Genomic DNA, 13,005 nt, shown 5'->3' with positions numbered 1-13,005 from the left:
AAATTTTATGCTCACAATTTACATTGCTCTTGACAACGATAACTGAGCATTCTGTATTATTTTTTTATGAGCATTATTAATTATTTTTTTCTCTTCGGTTGATGTTTGTCTCATTTGAACCGAGACCTACGGTCGATATAAAGACAGTAAAAAGCCCGCGGATGACTTAATTGTTTAAAATATGGAGAGGCCGCATGCTGCATACCATAAAATCAATTTTACATAATTACATGAATTCTTTCACAGTTTGTCTTGGGGCTTGTCGGGTATAACATGCGCACATGTGGTTATAATATTGCGTTGTCTGATAAATAAGATTCAACGGTTTTTTATATGGATAACTTTTGTTGTCACAAAAAATGACCGCTTGAACGTCGAAAGAAATCGACTTCACTTCACCTTAAAGCATTTCCAATCTGTGAACTACCTTCGCAATCCGTGAATTCCCAGCACCTTGCACTTAAGGAGCGTCAAAACTAAGCCGATCAGTTCAGGGAAGACACCTTACATTGTATCGAAAAGCGTACCCAAAAGACTCGATGGCTGTTGTCTCGGTGGCTGTTTCAACCAAGCCATCATCTTACAGGATGGATTAACAAGCCTGTGAGCAATGCAACACATGTGAACTACCTTCGCAATCCGTGAATATATATATATATATATATATATATATATATATATATATATATATATATATATATATATATATATATATATATATATATATATATATATATATATATATATATATATATATATATACGCATATATTATCTCCACGCATTGCGCAAGTATGTAACTGGTGTTTTGTTTATAGTACAACCTACGGATGTTTAGATCGCAGGTTCCGATGGTACATTGTGGCTAAAATAATTTGCGAACCATATTCGAACATAACTGTAACCTTGACGATCACGCGTAGGTCATATGTCTATCTTTAACAACCATGACGCATTGAAGTAGCATTTGTGAGATGCAGTATTCAAATTTTATGCTCACAATTTGAATCGCTCTTGAGAACGATAACTGAGTATTCTTAATACATTTTTGTTTATGAGCATTATTGATTACTTTTTCTCATTTCGGTTGATATTTTTCTCATTTTAAGTGAGACCAATGGTCGCTATAATGACAGTGTTTACTAAAAAGCCCGCGGGTGTAATTATTTGAAATGTAGAGAAGCGGCAATGCTCATGCAATAAAATCCATTTCACAGAATTACATTAAGGTGAAGTACTACGAATTACGTCAAAATTAAGTTGTGGTGTCATTTTCTTGAAACTTTGCACAAATATCCTTGGAAGTTGTGCAAGTGCAAAAATGAAATAAAAAATGGGGGTCACCATGCTCGTTTCCATGGAAACGGACGCTAAAATGCGTCGTTAGAAATAAATAAAATGATATAATTCACTTAAACTAAAGAAAGCAATTATAAAACGCTTAGCAAATGAGTTAATTTTAATAACTACCAAGACTTAAGATCCATATCTATCGAATGTACAGTTTTCATGATGTTTGTGAAGAAATTTTAACATAAGTATCGATTACAAAATAACGATATCGAAATTATATCACTACATAATTTTCGAACTTTCTTCCTGTCGCTTTGAATGGTGTCATTTTGACCAAACTTGGCGAATAAACTCCTGACATAATACCATTTAGTTTACACTTTTAATAAAGCGTGTCACCACGCTACTTTTACAATATCTCCAGGTGAATGGGTAATCTGCGCCATATAAATGGGAGAAAAATGTTAATTTTTCGCTCATATTAAATAAAAACCAGCTTCCTAGGGGTCAAAATATGACAAGGTTATAGGTCACATGTATGTCTAAGACACTGGGTCAAAAAAATTAGGTAAAAGCGCAATTTCAACAATGACAGGTGATGTTAAATACATGCGCTACAAAATAACCCATTTGCGGCAGGCTGGAGTTAAACCTGCGCAGAAACGTTCTAAACCGTGTGCGCGTCCGAATTCGTCGCCCTTTACATTAATTCTTTCACTGTTGGTCTGGGGACTTGGCACGTATACATGTAGTTCTTACATTACGACGTCTGATAAATAAAATTTAACGGTTTACTACATGGACTTTGTCGTCGCAATAAATGACCGCTCGAACGTCGAAAGACATCGACTTCATTTCAGCTCTGATTTGTGAATTACCTGGCAGTGTGCAATCCGTGAATTCTCAGAAACCCGCACTTCAGCAACGCGAAAACTCAAAAGCGTACCCAAAAGATTTGATGGCTGTTTTCTCAGTGACTGTTTCAACCAATCGATTATCTTATAGGACGGATAATCAAGTCTGTGCGACATCTGTGAAAAGGCGTGTTGCATCACGTTATATACTTTGGTGAGGTTATATGCATCGCAAGGCAGGGCCTTATCTAACTCCGTGCAGACATTTCATTTCCTTCGTCTCTTATTGTTAGAGGGGATGATATAGTACGTTACTCACGCCAGGTACGTAACTAGTGTTGTTACGTCATTTGTCTCAAAACAAATTTCCTGAACGATTTTAAAAACAAGCAATTTATTTAACGGATGGGTTAAAGCAGCCGGACAAAGTATATTTAAATTAGCACATCCTTCCAAATTAAACATTTGCGTATAGTAGGTCCATCAAATGTCGGCGACTCTGATCAGCAACAGGTCCTTTGTCAGTCTATAAATTCTCCTTATGCTGTCATTTACAGCGTTAGCTATCCGTGTCATCAAACACCAGTGAATGTGTTCACGTATTCACCTGTGGTGCTTATAAAACACTCAACGTGCAGATGAATGCAGATGAAGATATTCCTCCAGAGAACAAAATGCCTTGAAACTTGCAATGTGATTACTTCACACCTTACATATGGTAATGCTACTGAGGCAACAATAAGGGACGAGAGAATGCTTTCTCGTGAAATCTGCCTATGCATAATGTCCAGTTAAGGAAACTATCTGTCCAGAAAACTTCATTGTGCACATGTCACACACCTGTAGCTCGAGTGTTTAAGGTATCTTCTTTTAAACTTTGAATCAGCAAAGCTTCGTTGGTAAATTAGACAGAGCAAAGACTTAACGTACTCTTAATGAACGATACACCTTAAAATCGTTCTGTAAAAATAATGACCTTAAAACTTTTCGGTTTCGTATATGACAGATTTCTTAGGAAGGTAATTAATTCAAAGAAATGTATACAAAATAAACAAAATCATATAAAAATCGCAGGACAAGTAACTATTCACTTTAATTCCTATTTGTATAACAACACTGACAATGGTATCAACTGCCGGAAGAAATTAAGAAATTAAACTTCATTGCTGTTAAAGTATAGCATTGATTCATTGTAGTCAGAAATAAATAATTAATGTTTCATCTATTCTTGCTATTCCAATTTTTCCCACAGCGATAGCTAAGTCACTTCTCATGCTAAAGTTGCTTATGCTGGCATGTGGCACGCTGGAATGATTCCATGGAAAGTCAAGTTTTAAATAGTATCTGATTATCTACAGTGGAGTGTATCATCAAATGTGTCAAGTTAATGGATACTTAACTTATGAGTACTTTTATCCACCTGGGATACAGCCGAAGTCTTCGTATATTCGTTTTAAGTATTGACGGCGCGGAGACGACAGGCCTTCTTTTACAATGAAATGCACCCCGGGTACATGTATTCTCATTTTCAAGTTTTTCAATATTTTTCTATTCTACATCGTTTAGGGGCTCTCTTAAGCTCGTGGTTAGGAGTAAACAAGTTTTCACCGCTTCACTCTTTTGAAAATTAGTCCCCCGCCCCCGGCATAAACGCAGGAATAGTTCAAAGCTTTCCATTCCGAGGCGCTTACTACTTGAAGTAAGAGTGCAAAGCAACCAGGGATATGGGCGAGTAATGTATGCCTTTACAAAATAGAATACAAAGAAAAAAAGAAATCTTATTCATGACGACATTCACCAGACAGACTTTTACTACACACCCATAAACTAGGGTAATTTATTCATGAATTTTATAAAGTCTATTAAATTATCTGTAATTTAATAACAAGATATATGTATAGTAACGTCAGTAAGTGAAGGTCTACTTAAAAGGGAAGTATAAGGGGTGAGAAATTTACTAAAGAAACCCGTGTCTAAACCAACATGAATCAGAGCTATATAAGCTGATGATAACTGAGATATTTAACACATCGAAATTGAGTATGGCGCCAGTGAGCGTTTGAAATGGGATTTCCGACGAAATATCAAAGCGTCAGTGACAATATGTCCGTGATTAGCACTATTGGAAGTCTTTGAATCGGACTAATTCTATATGCTAATTCAAGACATTGTAGATAATAAGTTGTTTTTGTGACCAGTTTTATTATACCTTTACAAAAGCCATATCTTCCTGACGGACTACGTTATGTGATACATTATCGTGTCAATTTCCTGCCTGGATTCTCAGTAGATAGAATCGTAAAGACCAGACAATTACTGCGACTATCCTTTGAAGAAATTTAATCTACTATGTGAGCACGGGAAGAATTACACGGAGAGTGCGTTCTAAAGAGTGACTTAGTCAGAAAGTTACACATAGTGTACAAGAGCCGACTTATTCGAAATACTGCTGCTATGACGACGACCTTCATCTCTTGAAATGGCCGAGCCTTAAAAGGCTCGTTTAAGATTATCGGAACAATTTTATGAAGATACTGCATCATATAAGGGTTTTGATTCCTCCATTAAAGGTAACGCGTTCCCTCTTTTACAGCCTCTATCGATTCAAGTTGAAGACATTCACGTTGTAAGTCGACAGCACGTGCCTCTACAGCTACGGAAGGTTGCCTAATCGGCCGCTGGCGCTATTAATTGGCCCTATTGAGACCAAGCAAATCCCAACCGACTTTGTCAGATCTTTTATGGGTATTGGATGACTTACACTCAAATCGAGTAAAGCACATATTCAGTTAGCTTCAAGGAACTTTCATAGTCTGAAGTTTGTTACCCTCTAATTATCCCTTTGATGCTTAGTTGTTGACATCGGAGTATTTCAACGTCGCATATGCAACTGAATCATTGTGGATTGAGCACTGTCTTGTGTGCAATTACTCGAGAAGAAACCTATTTGTTCGGAAAATATTTGGATTTCATCATAGAGTACAACTTTAGATTGATGTAGCTTCGTGACCTTAGATTCCCCAGTACACGAGGAACGCATTATTACAAATCACGTTTTGCCAAAGGCGCTGTATGTTTCTTGTCCCAAATGAAAGCAAAGAACCGAAAACGAAAAAAATGATTGACCATGTCAGAACAATCAGGGTAGGAGTCTACAGAATACAAATTAAGTATGGCAATGTTCGTTGGTATCCGCTGGAAATGTGACGTTGCTATGTTATTTGCTCTGCTGTGTTGACAACACGGCATGGAGATACCATGTGCCTGGAAATGCTAGTGATCGGGAGTAACAAGCACATCAGCGAAAATAGCAAACCATTTTAAACAGATTCGCAATACTATGTGCAAAAATTGTTGAACATAAATACCATTTTAATAACCGAATTATATTTTATTGTACATTGTAAGTACTCAATATGGTTATGGTTATTGCTAGAGAAAGTAAGTATAGTCGATTTTCCCATTCAACTAAACATCGTATGTGTTTTCTCCAGTTCTATCTATTTCTTTTTCCTGGAACGATTTTTACCTCGTTCCCTTACACTGTATTTTAAAACATTGTGTTCTACAGATAAACAGTGGTTTAACCTAAAAAGCAAAACAAATCCAATGTAGGCTTGCCGATTCATCAACTCTGAAAGGCTAAATTGCCGATTCATCAACTCTGAAATACTAAATTGCCGATTCATCAACTCTGAAAGGCTTAATTGCGCCCCATATCGCTGATTTTTATTAAAAGAGACGCCTGTGTCACATGTGATTTAAATAAGAGGTTAAAATTAATGTTGTATGAAACCCCTCGAAACGTGTTAAATCAGTGCCATAGGCCAAACGGTTTGTAGTCCGGACTAAATGAAAAAAAACCCAAATATAACGGAGGGAAGAAAACCACTTTTCGGTAATTCGAGATTAAACGAGCAAAAGTAACCAAGAAGAAGTGCGTCGATGTCGTTACCCTTACAGTAGTGTTATATAAGTGTAGTTAACTTACCTCCAATAAACGTTACCTAATGTTTGAAAGTCGGACTGCAGGAGTATCGTTTTCAGGACAAATAATAGATGACAGGTAGATAGTACCGATCGACTGTTTGAATTTTCGTCAACTTTAGTAAAGAGGAATGATAGATTGCAGATAAGAAGTGACGATAATTTTCTAAGATGGAATTACTGTGGCGTTGACACATATTACGACGTGACGATATATTCGGTCTTTTTTAAATGCATCGGTGGCTTTAAACTTTTCCAAAATAATTATAAATTATTTTTTTTGTTTACATAAAGTAAACCTATGACCCTATCATAAAAGCAACTGCAAGACCCGAAATATCAACCATCGACATATAATAATACTAACGATATTTAACATTTCGATGATATCATTTTCTGCCTTCGCGATTGCTAAATTGGACAAACTATAACTGCATTATACACTCCCAGTCGTTACCATAAGGAGCTGTGGCTTGTTGACGGCATTAACAGCAGTTAATATCTGATGCTATGTGAGTGTTAGCCAACGATCATCAGATGTAGAGCTTTAATACATCCTTGTTTGGACGAAATTATCAAACCTCCCACGTCAATGGACCACGGTTCTTTTTGTGGAGGGACCATGAATGGACTGATATTGTGCACAGCGAGCCATTCAAATAAACCTCACTTGTGATTCTCAAGGCTTCAGGAAATCTCGCTATCCATGACAAAAGACAGATCACTAGAACTTATTAACGTTGTAGGAGACATTTCCTAATATTTGTATAACACTCAAATTACCCTATGGTAAACTGTGGAACACAATATCGAACTCATTTATATTATTGAGATGAGACAAAGTGGCGGCCTCAACTATCCGAAATTTCAAAGAACACGTCGCGTCAATAGCTTGTAAAGTTCCGACAATAACAGCTTCATGCCTCTGTCGTATGCGGCCATAAGTTAGACTGCCTCATTTAATGGGTCATTTTGGCGCATTCTGCCTTAACAAAGAAACCGAGATGTCGACGTTGTCTGAAGCAAGGTTGCCATTGACGTATGTACATACAGAATTTGCTTTTTTGAATGCGACAAAAAGGAATTAGCCATTGACGGATGTTTTCAACATAATATACCGCGTTATTCCTATTAGAATGCATTGTAACGACTTCAAGCGGAAGAACTATGGATTCATATTAGTTGCTATGATAATGACCCGTACTTGATATGGCATCCGATCATGAAAAACATGAGTTTAAAAACAGTATTGGCCTTATTATCATAAGGTGCCGAGTGCACACTGCTACAATCGACCGGTAGATGTTCTGACGAAAGTTTTTTTTTACCTTAAAGAAATGAAGCGTAGCAGACAAAACTAGCAAACATGTTTCAATTTTTCAGTGAAGTAACAAGTCCCATATTTATGTATTTCAAGGAGTTGTTGACTCGTATTCATATCGTCGACAGTATACGCCTCAGGGTAGATGTTCGGACTCTCAAACTTCTGATCTACCATTTGTGGGGTTGTCCTAGTTTTTTAAAAATCCAACATTGTATTTTTCTCCATAGAGCTGACACAGGGACGGCGGCCATATTTTGAATTACAAATATCGGTAAATCTATAGGGTAATTTGTTTCTCTTGTACCAACATTTGAACGGTAACCCAAATTTTTATTCTCGATTTTGAAGGAAAATATTTGAAATATTCTTTTAGAAAAGTTCGAGCAATAGTTTAAGTCTTTCACTTTCGAGGCGCATACTACCTTAATTCCAATTGAAATGATATAATATAGTTGTTGCAACAAATTTGTGTATTGATGAACGTAGTAATTGACGGGTACAACAGTATGGTATGCTTTTGAAAAGTTGTTATTCAACCGTTAGGAAAGTATGGTACCAGGCATTATTATGCATAAGCTTAGTTTTTAAGACTTCAAGCATTTCAGCGCCCCCCCCCCCACGGAGCAGAATCTCTTTATTAATGCAGTAACTCATTTTTGTAACCATCACGCGCACGTTTTTATTTTCCCGTCATATGTCCAACTTCTCTTCAAAGTAGATTTGCAGTTTGATGACTGTATAATCCATCAATCATATATCAGGAAATGTCAGATGGAAATGTCAGTGATACCTCCTGTCGATTTTAGAGTGCCACATAAAAGTGACATTAAATCTTGTGAAATTAGCTAAAACCTCACATTTTAGTTTAATATAGAAACCAAAGTTCAAAGCATGCGACAAGTGGGTCTCCCTCTGTATCACTTATCTGTTGGTGTTAATGATCTGTCTGTCTGTGTGTCTTTCTTGGCGCATAGTTTAATACATTTTTCGGCGATGAATTCAGCTATCTCTTCATACATGAAATGTCGATTCATATTTCTTGAAATGAATTCTCATACATTAGTGATATATCTTTGCGTTAACTGTAAAAAAGGTGGAATGTGAAACCGAAGCCTATATTAAGGATTCTGTTTTTGTCTCTTAGCGTATATCTGTGTTTGTATTCGTATGTCTGCATCTCCCTTTGCCATTCCATTTCTTACTAGCTCTCTTGTGTCTTTAACATGTTTGTGTACCCCTGTATCCCTTTGTCTTGGCATCGTTTTCAAGTGTGCCTCTGCTTGCCTGTCTGTATCTTTGTCTGTCTTTCTCTCTCGCGATTTCTCTTGCCACATTTCCTTGAAATTAACGGTAGAATAATTATCCGTCGCCTGGAGTGTACAAAAATCAGTGTAGGCATGCACTAGCTGCAGGTTGTGATTTCTTGTTATATACAACTGTTACCTACGATGCTCTCATCGCAATTCCGATGGCCCCCAATTACTTTTGCTGTTGGTCTATCATGAGGTCCATAGAGCATAACAAAGGCAACTTAGCCGTTAGCAATTGCTAATTGATACTGAGGTAATGTTGTCTCTGATGACAACATTACCTCAGTACCGAAGGAGAAATCGCCACTCTGGCGGACTGCTGAAATGTATTGATTGTTATCTGACTAGAATGTGATATAAGAGGTGTTTGATCTACAGTCGGTACAGCCAGTTCTTCATTCATAATCTTAGTGCAGTTACTTAAGAATGGAAACCGAGACGCCCTCTACAATAGCCTTGGGCTTAACCGAAATGGTATTCTTCGATTAAGACATGGCGAGTGACTGAAGATGGAATTGCATTCTCATTGACAAATAGAAGCTAAAATCAGTAAAAGTTTTATACACTGAGGGAGGTTAATGTCTACATAATAGAATGGATTAAAATATAGAGTTCATGAAAGCACACTCTCTTTTGAATTATTATTTCTGAATCCAGCAATCTGATGTGATCTGATCTGAACTGATAAAAATATGGAATTTATGCACACGATTGGATGCCCCACTAGTAAAACACTGTCGCCTGCATTACATCTTAACTCTTGTACGTTATGGTCACTTTTAATCTAGTTTACACGTGCAGTTCGATTAATCTTGCGACGGAGACTTTAGCTGAGCAGTGATGCACACACATATATATATATATATATATATATATATATATATATATATATATAATATATATATATATATATATATAATATATATATATATATATATATATATATATATATATATATATATATATATATATATATATATATATATATATATATATATATATATATATTATATATATATAATATATATATATATATATATATATATATATATATATATATATATATATATATATATATATATATATATATATATATATATATATATATATATATATATATCAGGTGTCACAACCCGCATTGATCGTAGCAATGTTTGCCAGAGCGCGCCGCATTGCAACTGGCATGTTCATAAAATAAAAAGGAGGTCACTGTACTTGCATATTACGTACATGTAGGCTATCCCTGTCCAAATATCTTATTTGAAATAATATCTGTATCCCTGTACCTCGCATATATTATATTTTGTCTTATTCATATAGAAAAAAATAGTATCTCAGGGCAGAAGATTCCAAGTGGATTATATAATTGATGTACGTAAATGATCATCTCGTATTTACCGCAAAATTTGATACGACCCACCCTTAGGGTCTTCTATTCGGCATCAAATACTACACCCTGGCTCGCTGTTGGTAATCTCTAAATACAAGCAAATGAAGGAACATACGTCACCAGACACGAAGGTGTGAATAAAACAGTCAAATGCCTATCGATTTGAGTGAATGTATCAGGGAGTCTAAGAAAGGTGTATTGCCCACACAGATGAAGTGAATCGCCTATATTAGATGACCTTTAGATAATTCACTCATGTGGCACATAGTTTCCGTCGAACGTATGCGGGGTAAGTGCTCAACAAAGCGCAGCATTAATGGCTCCACAGCGAAAATTGATGTCACTCACCTCCAGGATCCACCGGAAGTTTGTTAAAACTATGTCGACGCTGATGTTATTACTTAATGGGTTTCGAAAATAAATTGCTCGTGTGGGGTAAAGCTTGCAAGAGAAAGCAATCAGTTTCTTCCCCGACACGCATCCCCGCAAGTCTTTCATTTTGTGCTCAACAATTTACGAATTGAAACAGATGGTAGATTTTTGAAAACACAGATACAATAAAGCACTGCCTAAATCGTATAAATGAACTGCGCTCTTAAAGTGAAGACTGTGTTCGCCACTACTCATATAAATGATTGCCTTTCCCGCAATAAAAAGACTCCGCTTGACATCATCGGCTAGTCGGTACGCAGCAAGGTAATACGCCGATAAAGAAAGCTATACGTAAAGAAGGACATCGAAACATAGTGAACAAAATTTAAGCGTCGAAGGTTAAATCCTGACACCGATAGTCTCTCAAATTCCCATACGCTCATTATTTACGACCAAACCGACGGACTGTATTAGAACACCATAACTTATTCAAAATTCAATTTACAACGACGTTTATATTCTTCACACAGAAATTATAACGTGCAATGAACCATTAAGAGATTGACTGGTGTAGAGTAAGGAAGGTTTAATATCATATCTTAAGTGTTCCTTAATGCCATTACAGTTCACTTCTAAAATACTGGTCATGTATATGAAGAGACACAGACACGGAGTTAAGAATATCAGACATTATATATTGTATGCTTTAAAAGCGATGCTCTGTTAATATATTTCGTTATCTGATCCGTACCATATTTTTGTTTTTATCGTTAGAGATCTGGAGAACAGCAACATTCTTGCTCCGTTTTGAGGATAGCATGCGTTTTAGTTCATTTCATTTACCTAATGATTAAACATACTCAATGTCTGCCTTTCGAGAAAATTCCTCGATTGTCCTATTTCGCAGTGGTAGTGTGTCTTTAATGGTCTAGACATGCCAGTTACAGCTAATATTCCCCACATACTCCGTTGCAGTTAGGAATCTTGTCAAAATTTTGTGAGTCAATGGAAAGCACTTTGTTCAGTATCGAATGTCTGTCCCAGTACGTTAATGTCATGCCATCTGTCACACGACAAAAGAATTCCCCTTAGGGCATGTGTCGTGAGTGTCATAAGTATGTGTCATGGGAAGTCTCACCATTGTTCCGAGATTCGGATTGATTTTCCATAAATGCCAGTGGTGTGAACCCTCTCTTCTGCAGAATGTTTATTCAAGGTGTCTTGGCAACCTGACAGGCATACGTGAGAGAATATTCATCGACGGCGGTATAATCAATGCCATTTTGATATTTGGGTCAACACTCTCTTTTCCAGTCATGCGTTTTGTAGGTTTTCTGTGAATTAAGACCGGCCACTTGAATGTAGCTGTATTCAAGTGACTGCTATGCAAAACTAGTGCCCACTTAACTACATAGCTTACACCAGTTTTGTCCTGTCGATCACGCAAAAGCTGCGTATATAAATATAGATTAGTATCCCTTATGCAAATATTTCACCGTCATTACTGTCTAGCTGATCATCTGAGAACATTCCAAGAAACAAAACACTGGTATCGGTATTACTTTTCTACCTCCAGCATAGAGAGTAGAAAATCTACCAGCAGTTTTTCTAGTGTTTCCTGACACACCCTACTCGTATAAATAAATACAAAAACAAACATTGCAAATATTAGAATGAATTTCGAAGGCTTAAAAAAGAAAGAGGCGACCATGTACAATTGTACATTAAAACAAGTTTTGGCTCAATCGTCCAAATCTAATACCTAGTACAGAATAAGTGGAGCATAAATTTTGAAGTATATTATCTACGAAAAGTATCGTGATATTGTTGTTGTAATGGTAGTAGAACAATCCTATTTTTGATCAACTATACGACGGCGTTTCTTTATTCTTTGATGTTTTGTTCAGTTCTAGCACAATGTGAAATCATAAATATTCAATTTGAGAGAAATGATTGCGACCATTTTCGCTTTACTAAAAGACAATAAAAATTCCTTTAGATCGCTTGATTTTCCAAAGCACTCTTTTTTGAGCACCGACAAATTTATGAACACTGTAAAAATGAAATGTACTCAATAACATTCCGACGGTTTTGTACTCTTTGATTTAATGGTATGATATAGGTGCTGGGTGACATTCAACTAGCCGTTAATGCAGGGATCGTCACGTACAGATGTGAACGCCATTAGATTTATCACCACCATCAGAGAACAGAATGAACAAGGCTCTTTCAGGACAGTGGTTTGCTATAAAACATCTCACATCGTGTTGTAGAGTATATTGCAGTGAAGGAAAACGCTTCTGGCCATTGTAATTATTGTCTGCAGAGTCTATAATTATGTCTAGACTCCGATGCAGATAAATTTCAAATTTAGTTTGGTGAGAGACACAAACGAAACCTTTCAGACCGAAATGTCACGGTATGTCTGTTTAGCGAAAAAAGGTTTTCCATGATATGATGGTTTCCTCGGTTTGAG

General features: G+C 36.5%; 1 protein-coding gene across 2 annotated transcripts in view; it reads left to right on the top strand.

Annotated features, from left to right (window-relative positions):
- LOC139143492 (oxytocin receptor-like) overlaps positions 1-13,005 on the top strand; it is a 105,932-nt gene that overhangs the window by 36,088 nt on the left and 56,839 nt on the right. The window lies entirely within an intron of this gene.

Source organism: Ptychodera flava, chromosome 11 (genome assembly GCF_041260155.1).
Source record: "Ptychodera flava strain L36383 chromosome 11, AS_Pfla_20210202, whole genome shotgun sequence".
Lineage (NCBI taxonomy): Eukaryota > Metazoa > Hemichordata > Enteropneusta > Ptychoderidae > Ptychodera > Ptychodera flava.
Note: the sequence above shows the minus strand (reverse complement) of the source record. Positions and strands in the feature narration are given on the sequence as shown.